Source organism: Momordica charantia, assembly GCF_013281855.1.
Source record: "Momordica charantia cultivar OHB3-1 chromosome 2 unlocalized genomic scaffold, Mcharantia_2.0 BLBB01000002.1, whole genome shotgun sequence".
Lineage (NCBI taxonomy): Eukaryota > Viridiplantae > Streptophyta > Magnoliopsida > Cucurbitales > Cucurbitaceae > Momordica > Momordica charantia.
The window spans coordinates 8355938-8369430 of NW_028275160.1; the positions used below are offsets into that span (position 1 = coordinate 8355938).

At 44.7% G+C, this 13493-nt stretch overlaps 1 pseudogene; it reads left to right on the top strand.

The window, feature by feature from the left end:
• Positions 1–1332: 1332 nt before the first annotated feature.
• Positions 1333–3242, top strand: LOC111017171 (cytochrome P450 89A2 pseudogene; annotated as a pseudogene).
• The last annotated feature ends 10251 nt before the right edge of the window (positions 3243–13493 follow it).

Below are 13493 nucleotides of genomic sequence, written 5' to 3' on the forward strand. Positions count from 1 at the left end.
ATGAGATTTAAAAACAAAAGAGCTGTTGATACAGAAAAGAGCAAATTAAAGAGAGAGAGAAAAAAAAAGAGATAAATGAGCTAGAATTTAAAGGAGAGAGCCAAGAAGTAACTAGAGAGTGAGAAAAAAAAATCAAGAAATGGAAGGAAAAAAAAGCGAAAGAACGTGCAAAATAGAATATTTTTTTAGAGAATTTTCATCTTTTCTCTTCTCTCTCTTTTCCATCGGTGGAATAATTATGTTGATGTTGTTTTCCCACTGAACTCACAGTGGATCATGAGCCGACATGGATGAATAGTCGAGGTACTCACGAGCTAATTACCTGCACAAGGAACAAACACTTCGACGTTCAAGTTAATTGCGAGTTCAAAATATTTACGTCGTTTAGGAAATAGCGTACCTGAATAATGGACTGGAGTGCCCCTCTTATAGGCAGACGGGGGAGACAAAGCCGTTAGGGCTGTTACGACCGACGGTTATGGCTATCGAGCCCTCAGGTCGTCGGATTCCTTAGTTCGGCATGTGTATTTCCCTTCATCTCAACTCGGCATGGATCACATCGACATGTACTAGATCCGCTTCGAAATATGGTTACTTCGAACCGAGTTCGTGTTTACACGTGTCGAGTCTGATTTTGACCACCAACAAATTATATCTTCTTTTAACTTATATTGAAGTTAATAATTTTTAAATCAATATAATTAAGAAAGTGTTTACTCTGTAATAAAATGTAATTATCAAATAAATAAAAAAAGTGAAACTTAATGATAATGCCGATGATAATTAAATAATAAATTTTTTTAGAATAATTAAATAATCGAATTAATGTAAGATAGTAAATAATGAAAAATTAAATAAATTACATTTTCTCTTTTGTATAATCTTGTTTAAACTCTATAAACATAGTTGCATGCATCAATAAAATATTTATTTTAAAATTTATCATTGAAAAATAAAATTAGATTGATAAATGTATTAAAAATATTTATATATCCTTAAAATAGTATTTCCTGATTTCTTACGAAAATTGACATCTGTAAAATAATTTAAATTATAATTTTAATTAAATAATTAGTTTATAAATTTCTTTTTGGAGAAAATTAAAACTCATCCAACCAACCAAACAAGGGTTTAAAGAAATTAGGTTTAACAAATTGCAACCAAACACGTTCCTAACAATTCTGTGAATAAATCGAAAAGAACTTGACTCTTTTAAGGTTCCATTAATTACTTAGAAATCTGTACTCAAAAAAAGGAAAAAATTACTTAGAAATCTTTAACCATTTTCGATCATTTCTTGAATCTCAAACCTATTTTGTCTTATCCAAAGTCAACTAAATCTGACTATTCGAAATTGATTGAGCTTAAGTACTTGGAAACCTCTAACCATTTTCAATCATTTCTTCAACCTCAAACCTATTTTGTTTTAAACAAAGTCGCTAAAAGGTTTGGATGAAAGGTTTTATTTGTCTAGTAGAAGAAGAATTCATTAAGAATTCGAAATTTGATTCTAGTTTTGCATAGGAAGAAGATTTGTAATTTCATTAATTAAAAGCAGAGAAGAGAAGAAAAAAAATAAAATGGAGGTTTGGTTCATCGTCATCGTGTCGCTCTGTATCTGCTTTCTTGTAAACTCCATTTTTGGGCACTTCCGAAGCTCCAACAAGCTCCCGCCAGGCCCTCCTTCATTCCCCATCCTCACCACTCTCCTATGGCTCCGCCGCTCCCCTCTCCAAATGGAGTCCCTCCTCCGCGCCGCCGTCGCCAAATACGGCCCCACATCACCCTCCGCGTCGGCTCCCACCCCGCCATCTTCATCGCCGACCGCACAATCGCCCACGCCGCCCTCGTCCTCAACGGCGCTGTCTTCGCCCACCGCCCACCGGCTCTTCCCGTCAGAAAGATCGCCTCCAGCAACCAGCACAACATCAATTCCGCCTCCTACGGCCCTCTCTGGCGCCTCCTCCGCCGCAATCTCACCTCCCAAATCCTCCACCCTTCGCGGGTCGCGTCCTACGGGGAAGCTCGCAATTGGGTTTTGGATATTCTCATCAATCGCCTTCTCTCCCACTCTGAATCGGGATTTTCCCCCGTCTCTGTAATCGATCATTTCCAGTACGCCATGTTCTGTTTGCTGGTGCTGATGTGCTTTGGGGATAAGCTCAAGGAAACCAAAATCAAGGAGATCGAGTACGTGCATCGCGCGATGCTTGTGGATTTCAGGCGTTTTGAGGTCCTCAATTTGTGGCCCAAATTGACCAAGATTTTGCTCCGGAGGCGCTGGGAGGAGTTTTTCCAATTGAAGAGAAATCAAGAGAATGTTCTGATTCCTTTGATCGAAGCCCAGAAAAACAGAGACGCTGAAATTGAAGGAGAAGAGGAATTCGTGGTTTCGTATGTTGATACGCTACTCGATTTGAAGATCCCCGACGAGGAAAATCGAAACTTAACGGATGGCGAAATGGTCACTTTATGTTCCGAATTCCTCACCGCTGGGACGGATACCACCTCCATAGCGTTGCAATGGACAATGGCGAATTTGGTGAAATACCCTGAAATCCAACACAAGCTTTTCGCGGAAATCGAAGGGGTTATGGGAAATGGAGGGGAGGAGGTGAAGGAAGGAGATTTGGGGAAGCTTCCATATCTGAAAGCTGTGGTTTTAGAAGGATTAAGAAGACACCCACCAACGCATTTCGTGCCGCCACACGCAGTGAAAGAAGATACGAATCTGGAGAATTATGTGATTCCGAAGAATGGGACGGTAAATTTCATGGTGGCGGAGATGGGTCTGGATCCACAAGTGTGGGAGGATCCGACGGCGTTCAAGCCGGAGAGGTTCATGGAAGGAGAAGAAACGGCGGCGGCGTTGGCGTTTGATGTAACAGGGAGTAAGGAGATAAAAATGATGCCGTTCGGAGCAGGGAGAAGGATTTGTCCAGCGTATGGTGTGGCGATGCTTCATTTGGAATATTTCGTTGCTAATTTGGTTTGGCGATTTGAGTGGAAGGCCGTCGACGGAGACGACGTTGACCTATCGGAGAAGCAAGAGTTGACCGTCGTGATGGAAAACCCTCTGAAAGCCCACATAAGTTCAAGGTTTTAAATTTTGGCCTCTATTATTGTATCCCACATAACAAATTCGAAAACTATAGGAAATTTGTGTTTAATTTTATTTTATAACAATATTATGCTGCAAATAGAGAAATGTATTAAATATTCATCCGTATGCAATATTTTCATCGACATTTTTATTTATCAATCAGTTCGATATCGACATTTCTATAATATTATAAAAAATCAACAAAATCTAATTGATATAGATATAGTATTAATATTAATCTCTAAGAAATATATTTTAACTTTTCTCTATTTAATTTTTTTCTTGTTCAATTTTTCTTTTGCCTTAACATTTTTTTCTCTTTTTATTTATTTATTTTCTGTTATATTGTTTTTTATGAGGAGTTTCCTTCTATCTCTCTATTTTTTTTACCTCTATATCAGAGATGACAAAATTTCTTTTCATTTTAGTGTAATTACTTGGATTAAAATGACTGTTAAATAATATGTATTTTGAAGCGTTGACATGAATAATTATTGGAGTCACATAGGTTGGTTGAGGGAAAAAAAAAATAACATGAACCAAAATACTTTGCTTTATAAGAATTTAAAATTTAAAATAGATATTTCAAAATTTAAGAATAAGTATGTTATAACTTTTTCAAAGTTAAAAAGCACTAAAATAGATATTTTAAAAATTTAGTATTAAAATTGAATAAACTGGTTTAGAGGCCTAAAATAAAGTGTTAAAAAGAACAGAAAAAAAAAGCACCCACTCAAATGAAAATTTCCCAAATTTCAGACCTCTTATTCTTGCTTTTCCTTGGAGGTTATACATTTATCTTGGACATTTATGTGTTATATGGATTATTTATTTTGTCAAGTTTAGGAGCTGGTTTATTGATTGGAAAACACCTTTTTGTTAAATTTTTTAATTAGTTTTAAAATTTTAAGAGGAAATTACTATTCTTTTTTGCTTTTTTAATTTCAAGAGGAAACTAAGATCACAAAAGTATTATATGTATTTCTTAAAATATTGGTACGTTTATTTAAAAGAAAAAAAGTCACAAATTTAACTTTTTTTTCCTCACGTGGTAGTTATTTTAGTTTGAATTCAAAACAAAATATGGTATTTATGTAAAGTTTTAAATTTTGTGTTATCTAGGGAAGGGGTTATAGGGAGAATTTTTTACTCCCTATTTTACTCTTTTAATTTAAATATTTTTATATTTATTTTGGGATATTTTTTATCTTTAGATATAAATTTTCTCTCTCATCCTCTTTGTTTTTATTATTTAATCATATAAAATGAGTTAGAATAGATATGGTTTTTTCTATAAAAAAAATTATAATTTAATCATATAATTATTTATGTTCTGCAAGTGTATGAAGATCTTTTTCTTACTCTTTCTCCGACTTTTTTTCCTCATAAAACTTGAGCATTCTTTATTATGTTTTTCTCCTTGTCAATGTCGTGTGTTTTTCTATATTTTAGTTAGATTGTTTGATCTAATATTTAATTTTTAGTTTTTAATGCAATATTTATAATTGTAATTTCAAAAAAGATTTAAGGATATCATAATTATTATCCTTAAAAAGATCAACTTCATACACAATACCATACCTTATACCTTATGCTCTTGTCAGTACACCATCCTCCAGAGAGATTGTATTGAACATTTGTAAAATATATCTCATACAAATTGAGTAGAGAAATTATCTGAGATTTGCATTTTACTCTCTTCTCTCTATCACTAATCTCTTATGTTGAGGGTAAATTTGAACACGGACACGTGGACACATTTGGTCAGTTCAGGAACGTTATGGAAAACTAAGCCAGCTGTCCATACCAACCTAACCAACTACCGAGTTGAGTGAAGTAAAATGACCTCACTGACCTAAAGGAATCGAACCTCAGGCCCGACGATGGTCGTAATCGCTGGTCGGAACGGTTCCAATGGCCTTGTTCCCCCTCCCCTACCTATAAACGGGACACTCCACCTCATATTTCAGGTACGCTATTCTATTCCGTGACTTACTACAGCTCGTGCTTACTTTAACTTGAACGTCGGAGTATTTGTTCTTTCTGCAGGTCCCACTGACTTGACCGATTTGTGATAGCTCGACAGAATCTTGCATCAACATCTTCCATTCTTTTATGTTTTTTCATGTTCTTATTTTATTCTTAATTTTATAACAATATCAAATTGTTGTTAACAAATATTTTACATAATAACATAATTGATAATTTTTAATATATCAAATATGCACTCGACTGTTTTAAAAGATTAAAGATAAAATTCGAAAAAGTTGCTAAAAAGACCAGGGACAATTTTATAAACGAGCAGGCATGCACATAAAATTTTATAGTTTGAAATATTTGCAGATTTTGTTAAGATTATTCGACAAAAGTAAATATTTTTTGGCTATCCATGTAGAACCCTGTTGAATAGGGATGATGAACAAACATCATTGTTTGATTCATCAGGTTGCAAATCTAATTATCAATGTCAGTTCTCACTATTTTTCTACCTGAAGTACATCAAATAATAAAAAAGATAAAGCAATAAAAAGAAATAATGCAAATGTATAAACATAATACAACACAAAAATTCAAAAAATATGCAAGATGTTTGGCTATTCTGACCAATTTTTCTAGATGATCAATATATTGGAGAAAATGCTGCATAATAATATCTTTATAATTTCATATGATAAAATATAAATCAATACACCGTCCATGTTTCCATAAACCTACTCTAGAAAATCAGCAAAATATTAAAAATATATATATATATCCAACAAACACCAATATATTTTTAATCTTTGCACATCCCATGATATCAAATACCCAAATTGATCTGCCTTATTGTTTTTTTTTCCTTTTGGATTTCTCTATGAATTAAATTTTTAGGCTTTTGAGTTTATTTAAGACTGGAAGGATTTAAGAATTTTCATTCTGTATACAGTTTGTGTAAAAAATTTTCTAATAAAAATGTCATTTTTTAAAATTACGCAAACTAAAATAGAAAAGACTTAAAATTAACGAAAGTTGAAAATACAATGGTCAAGATGATTTATTTTTGTTTTGTTTGCATACGTAAAGACTAAAATGAACCTTAATTTAAAGGAGTTAGGTTGCAATGGTATTTAAATCCAATTAAATTAAAAGACAAAATTGTTTATGCAAAGATGTACACAACAGTGTGTTCCTGGTTGTAGCTCGAACTCGGCCTCCGGACCGACCTGAACACTTGGGCGGACCTGCACAAAAAGGTGAGCACTCCGACGATCTAGTCAGTATATGTCGGATTCCGAGTTTAGTTCGAAGCCAGAAATCATCGTACCGGATCGGGGAGTGAGGTCCTCTACTTATGGGTGGTGGTCCCGCTAATCTAGCGACGGTTACATTCGGTAATCTCGGGACCGTCGGTTACACCCGGTAATCTCGGGACCGACGGTTACGCCCGATAATCACGCCGCAGATAGTTGCTCACATCGGCCCCTACCGAGCTCCCCGGTAGGTCAGACCTGAGCCAGGTTCACCTCGGCCCTCATACTTAGCATTTGTCGGCGTTGGTGGCGGCCATCTCGGCTATCCGAGCTGGGCATGACTCATGAGCCATCTTGGAGCACCAATAGGGGTCCTCCACGTGTCCAGGGTATTCTCTTCCCCAAACATTGGCCCCCTCTCTGTCTGGTCCGATCTCGACCTGGCAGAGAAGTTCATTCGACTTGCTTTGGACACGTGGCGACTTCCTATTCGTGGGAAAATACAACCGTCGCGGAAGATTTATCGTCGGAATATTCAAATATTCCGACGCTTCGGATCTCAGAGAGGATCCTAGCCGCTCGTTGATTACACGTGTACGGTGGGGAAATTCTTCCGACGGGCTATAAATGCCCCCAATCCTTCAGATCATACCTTACGTTCCTTGAATTCTTGGAGTTCGATCTGAAGGCAGCTCGAACCCTTGGTAGGTCGATCTCTTCACTCTCTCTTTCGAACGTAATTGCCATGTCGTCCTCTATTAGCAGCAACCTAGGATCCGATTTAGCTCGTAGGTTAGAGTCCGAGCTCGAGGAGATAGAAAACTTTAGAATCTCCGATGACGGGGAGGATAGTGACGCCTCCACTTCAGGTTAGGGCTTGGAATACCCTTCTAGGATACCTGAGCACTACCTCGGATCCTTTCGTAGGGGGTTCGCTATCCCTGAGAACATCCTCCTCAGGCTTCCGGAGGAGGGGGAGAGAGCTGACAATCCTCCAGAGGGATGGGTCACTCTCTACTTCAAAATGTTTGAGTACGGCCTCAGACTTCCCCTTCACCCTTTTGTCCAAGAATTTCTCTTCCGGACTAGGTTGGCTCCGGCTCAAGTGGCCTCCAATGGGTGGGGTGTCATTTTCGCTTTGGCCATCCTCTTTTGGCTACGAGCTCGGGATAGTGAGGAGGCCGATCTGTTGGACGTAGACCAGCTCCTCGCGTGCTTCGAGGCGAAAAGGATAGCTAAGAAGCCCGGTCGGTTCTATATGTGCGCAAGGAAAGGCGCATGCGGTATAGTTAAGGGGCCGACCTCCATCAAGGGATGGGTGAGGAATTGGTTCTACGCTTCCGGGGAATGGTTCGCAAAGGACGAGTTAGGTCGTTCCTTCTTTGACGTCCCCACTAGGTTTGGGAACCTAGGTACGGAGTACTTCTTACTTTTCGTAATTTTCTTCTGTCATTCAGGTCTAACTCGGATTTTGTCTTCGTGCAGTTTCAATCCGACCAGTCCCCGAGCTTACGCAAGCCTCCTTCGATACGCTGAAATACTACAAGGAGCGCTTCCCGAGGGGTAGGAAGGTCAGAACCCTGGTGACTGACGAACTGCTGCTTGAGTCCGGGCTGCTAGATTACAACCCTGCAGTTCGTCCCATTGAATCCTCAAGGCCGAACTCTGAACTTGGTATGCCGAGCTTGCCTCACCCCTTTTTCCTCTAACCTTGTGTTGACCCCTGTTTTTATTTCGCAGCCATGGTTTGCGGATTTGCCAGCGGCGTGAAGCGCAAGTCCAAGGGCCGAGCCCATGCTCTTGAGGCCGCCCAGAGTTCGAAACCTGCCACCCCTGCCGTGGCAGGGCCTGCCTCGGAAGATCCAGCCCCGGTGATCGAGCTGGAGTCTTCTGGGGGTCCCTTGAGGGAGAAGCGCCCCAGGGATCGACCGAGGCGGTGGACGCCCCGCCTTTGGGCGAGGAGGTGAGGGAGGAAGCCCCTCTGAAGCGAAGAAGGAAGAAAAAGAAGGCGATCTCCCCTTCGGAGGTCGGAGCTTGCAGGATCTTGCCTGCAAGTTTCGCAGATCGGGTGGACGATCCTGCGGCCAGGATGGGCGGGACGTCCGACGTGACGGCACGGTTCGGAATTGAGCCGTCAAGTTCCGGGGTGAGGGACCAGGTGTCCCGCATCTTAGCTGCAAGTTTGGACCGCTGCCTAAGGAGGGCATCCAAATTTGTGAGCGACCCTGGGTCCGTTCTGCAGAGGATCATCGACTACGTCGCCGAGTTAAGACTAGTGTCCCCATTTTTGTTTAGTTTCGCCCAATAGGTAGTTCGGTCTAACTTTTTCCTTGTACCATTTCTCAGGCGTTCCTTGCTTCCATTCAATCGGCTCTGGCTGTAAAGGCCGAGCTGGATGAGAGGGAAGTTCTGGCAGCGAGGGAGAAAGAGGAGTTCTCTGCTGCCTTGGAGGCTGCTTCCTCCACCATGAAGGATGAGCTGCTGAAGGCTCACTCTGAGGTGGAGACTTTGAAGGCCGAGGTGGAGTCCCAGGCCGAGCTGCTGAAGAAGGAAGAGGACAGGCGCAAGACCCAACTCCGAGCTGCCCACGCTATTACCAGGGGCCTGGAGAGGGAGAAGTTCCAGCTCCTGGCCAGGTCGGTCTTGTACGCCGATGCTAACTTAGCCAAGGCGTCAGCGTTAGAATTTTCTGCTCGCGGAATTTGGCTTACTTCGTAAGTTTGAAACTGGGTGACGTACGATCTGACCTTGCCCAAATACTTCTCCATTCGGGTGTCTTTGGCTTGGTACTCGTCCTTGATCTGGCTCACAACCAGCTGGGAGTCACTAAAGACCTTAACACAAGAGGCCCCCAACGCTCGAGCGATTCGCAGGCCGGCAATAAATGCTTCATACTCAGCCTCGTTGTTAGAAGTCCGGAAGCCGAACCGCAAGGCATACTCAAATCGCTCGCCCCCTGGTCCGAGCAAGAGGACCCTGGCTCCGCACCCCTTCTCATTGGAGGATCCGTCGACATACACTGTCCAAGGTAGGTCGGACTCGTTCAGCTCGGAAGGTGGTGTGAGCTCAGCTATGAAATCTGCCGCTGCTTGTCCTTTCAACGCAGTTCTGGGTTCGAACTGGATGTCGTACTCACTTAGCTCTATTGCCCACTTCATTAGGCGTCCGGAAGCTTCCGGCTTGTGGAAGATACTTTTAAGGGGCAAGTTAGTGAGCACCACCACCGTATGGGCTTGGAAGTATGGTCTAAGTCGTCGGGCCGAGGTGACCAAAGCGAGAGCCAACTTCTCCATCTGAGGGTATCTAGTCTCGGCTTCGGTCATAGCCTTGCTTGTGTAGTAGACCGGGTTTTGCCGCGCTTCCTCTTGCCTGATTAGGGCCGAGCTGACGGCACTGTCAGACAATGCTAGGTACAATTGGAGCTTGTCCCCCGGCATGGGCTTGGCAAGCAAGGGTGCCGAACAGAGGTAGCTCTTCAATTGCTGAAACGCTTGCTCGCACTCCACTATCCATTCAAACGGCCCTTTCTTTCGTAAGGCCTTGAAGAAAGGGAGGCACTTATCTGTCGACCTTGAAACAAACCGGTTCAGGGCCGCAATCCTGCCATTGAGGCACTGAAGCTGCTTCAGCGTTTTAGGTGCCTCCATCTCGATCACGACTTTAATCTTTTCGGGGTTGGCCTTGATTCCCCGGTTGTTTATCATGAAGCCAAGGAATTTTCCCGAGGAGACTCAAAAGGCACACTTAGCAGGGTTGAGCTTCATTTGATATGCCCTCAGAACCTCGAAGGCTTCGGCCAAGTCGGAGAGATGCGACTTAGACTGCTTGCTCTTGACAAGCATGTAGTCCACATACACTTCCATATTCCGGCCGATCTGCTTGGCGAACATTTTGTTCACCATTCTCTGGTAGGTCACTCCTGCGTTCTTTAACCCGAAGGGCATGACCTTGTAGCAGTACAGACCTTGGTCTGTTATGAAAGCGGTATGACCTTCATCTGAGACATGCATCTTGATTTGGTTGTACCCAGAGTAGGCGTCCATGAAGGTGAGCAGTTCGTGCCCGGCTGTGGCGTCCACGAGCTGATCAATCCTCGGCAGTGGGAAGCAATCTTTTGGACATGCCTTATTTAAGTTCGTAAAATCTACGCACATTCTCCACTTGCCGTTAGATTTTTTAACTAATACAACATTGGAGAGCCACTCAGGATACGAAATTTCTCTTATGTATTCAGCTTTCAAAAGTTTGTTAACTTCCTCAACAATTATATCACTCCTCTCCTTGTTTATAGGTCTTCTCTTTTGTTTCACAGGTCGGAATGATGGATCTATGCTGAGGCGATGCGTCATAATTCGCGGGTCAATGCCAGGCATGTCCTCATGGGACCCGCAAAGACCTCCGAGTTGGATCTGAGGAAGTGGATTAGCTCCTCTCTGTCGGTGGCCCCCAGCTTGGTTCCTATGCTTACCTGCTTCTCGGGACTAAGCAGAGGAACAAGCTCGAGCTCCTCAGTGGGTGCGGCAAACTCCTTCCTCGGCAGGTCGGCCTCGAACTCGAGCGTCCCATTCCTGAGAGTTTCGAGGGCGTAGACCGATGAGCCTTTGAGTGCGGTGGCATAGCACTCCCTCGAAGCGGTATGTTCTCCTCGGACCGTGCCCACGCCATTGGGGGTGGAATACTTCAAAACTTGATGAAGTGTTGAGGGAATGGCCCGAAATGAGTGGATGATGGGTCTCCCAAAGATGGCGTTATAGGCCGATCTACCGTCAACTACCACGAACTCGGCCATTTGAGTGACCCGAGTTTGGTCCTGCCCCAGCGTGACCGGCAAGTCGATGCAACCCTCTGGGATGACCGATTCTCTAGAGAACCCAACCAGCGGCGTCGGGCTTCTCTTCAATTGCGACCTCGTCCAGCCCAAGGCGAGGTAGGTCGGTAAGGACAGGATGTTAGCGGATGCGCCCCCGTCTACCAGCACTCTCCTGACCACCACATGATCAATCAATGGAGCAATCACAAGGGCATCATTGTGGGGCAGGTGGACCTCCTCCAAGTCTGCACCGTCGAAGGTGATTGGGCAGGTCGGCCCCTGCTCCCTGATGATGCACACCTCGCGCCTGGATGCACGGGCTAACTCCTTTCTTTTATGTCCAGATTGACCCCCGCTTGGCCCTCCAAAAATGGTATTGATGACCGCAGGTCGGTCGGTGCGCCGGGGTGGCGTCCTTGAACGCTTTCGCTCTTCCTCTTTCTCTGCTAAGCTGGTCCTCGGCTTTCCCACAAACTTCTTGAAGTAGCCGTCTTGAATTAGATCCTCAATTTGGCGCTTCAATTCCGAGCAGTCCGACGTGTTGTGGCCGTGCTCCCGATGGAAGCGGCAATACTTGTCCTTGCTGCGCCTCTCCGGGGCTCCCCGAAGTTTCTCAGGACGCTTGAGTAGTTTTTCCATTCCAGACTCCTCGATGTTTGTTAGGATCTCGGAAATTGGAATCGTGGTCGGGGTGAAGCGCTCGTAAGGTCGGCTCCTGGTAGGTTCGCTCTCCGCCCTTCGATACTCAGTTCGGCCGCTGGAAAAGGATCCCTTGTCCTTGGACTTGGGATCTGCCCTTTCATCTTTTCCACTTCTGCCCTGGCCGATCTTTCGTTCAGGTCGGCCGGTTTTGGTTCGGAGGAGCTCCTGTCCATCGATGACTTTCTTCGCCTTCTGGAGCACCTCGGCGAAGGTGGCCGGGGCCTCCTCTCTAAGTTTCACCGTGAGGGCTTCGTCGGCTAGACCGGTGAGGAAATAGCACATGGCCGAGTCATCGGAGCAGTGTGCCACTTCAACTGCTCCTCCTGGAATCTGGTGACATACTCCCGCAGCGTCTCACCCTCCTTCTACCTGATGGTGGCGAGATGGGTCGCTGTCTTTTTGTCATAGTGCCGAGAAGAGAACTGGGCGAGGAACTCCCTTCTCAGTTGAGAGTAGGTCGAGATCGACCTGGCTGGCAGTCTCCGGTACCACAATCGCGCGCTGCCAGTAAGCGCGATCTGAAAGGCGCAGCATTTGATTGCGTCTGATGCCGCTTGAAAGTCCATGAGGCCTTCAAAGACCTCAACATAGTCCTTGGGGTCCTTCGTCCCATCATAAGGCTTCACGGTAGGAGCTTTGAACTTCGGAGGGATTGGTGCTTCCAAAACGTCCGAGGTGAAAGGCGATTCTCCCAAGTCGCCATCGTTCAGTGAATCGTCTTTCTGCTCACATTTGGCCTTTAAGGCCTTCACCTGAGCATCGAGCTCCCCCCTCAGCTGATCGAACTCCTCCCTTGTGATTATCCCTACGGGATTGTGAGAGGATTCAGCCTGCTGGTTGGAACTCCTGTGGGAGCGGGATGGTGACTGCCCTTTTCGGAGAGACGAGCCTTTCTTTCTGTTGAGATGCTCACGGAGGTCTCCCCTCTGGCGAGTGTACCCCTCGCTCTCGTTGTCTTCGGGACGTTCCTCCTCGGCTGGGCCGAGGTGGGAACCCCTTTGCTCGCGTACGTCCATGCGCGTCACTCGATTTTCAGATCGGGACCCTGCGCCTGCAGCTAGCACCATTTTGTTATACATTGCCTCCATGGAGCGCATTTGTGCGCGCATTGCCTCCATCTCTCTCTTGAGCGCATCAAAGTTCTCGCTTGTTGGAGCCGGAGCTGGATCCCGGGCGCCCTTCTTAGAGGTCCCGCCTCGGCCACGGGTGGCCTTGGACGTCCTTGGGTGCGCAGGCGGTAGGGCAGGAGCGGTGATCCGTGCCGACCTACGGAGGGGTTCCGTCGCTAGGCCGTCGTGACCTTGCCTCTCTACCACTGCCGCTCCGACCTCCCTCTGGTGGGCATCGCTGGCAGCTAGAGTCCTTCGATCTGTCGTATTGGTCGAATTCGCTGGTTGAACCATGTTCGCTCGCGTGTTGGTTTAAAGGAATTGGGATGACTTAGATTGTCGATTCCCACAGACGGCGCCAAATGTTTATGCAAAGATGTGCACAACAGTGTATTCCTGGTTGTAGCTCGAACTCGGCCTCCGGACCAACCTGAACACTTGAGCGGACCTGCACAAAAAGGTGAGCACTCCGACGATCAAGTCAGTATATGTCGGATTCCGAGTTTAGTTCGAAGCCAGAAATCATCGTACCTGATCGG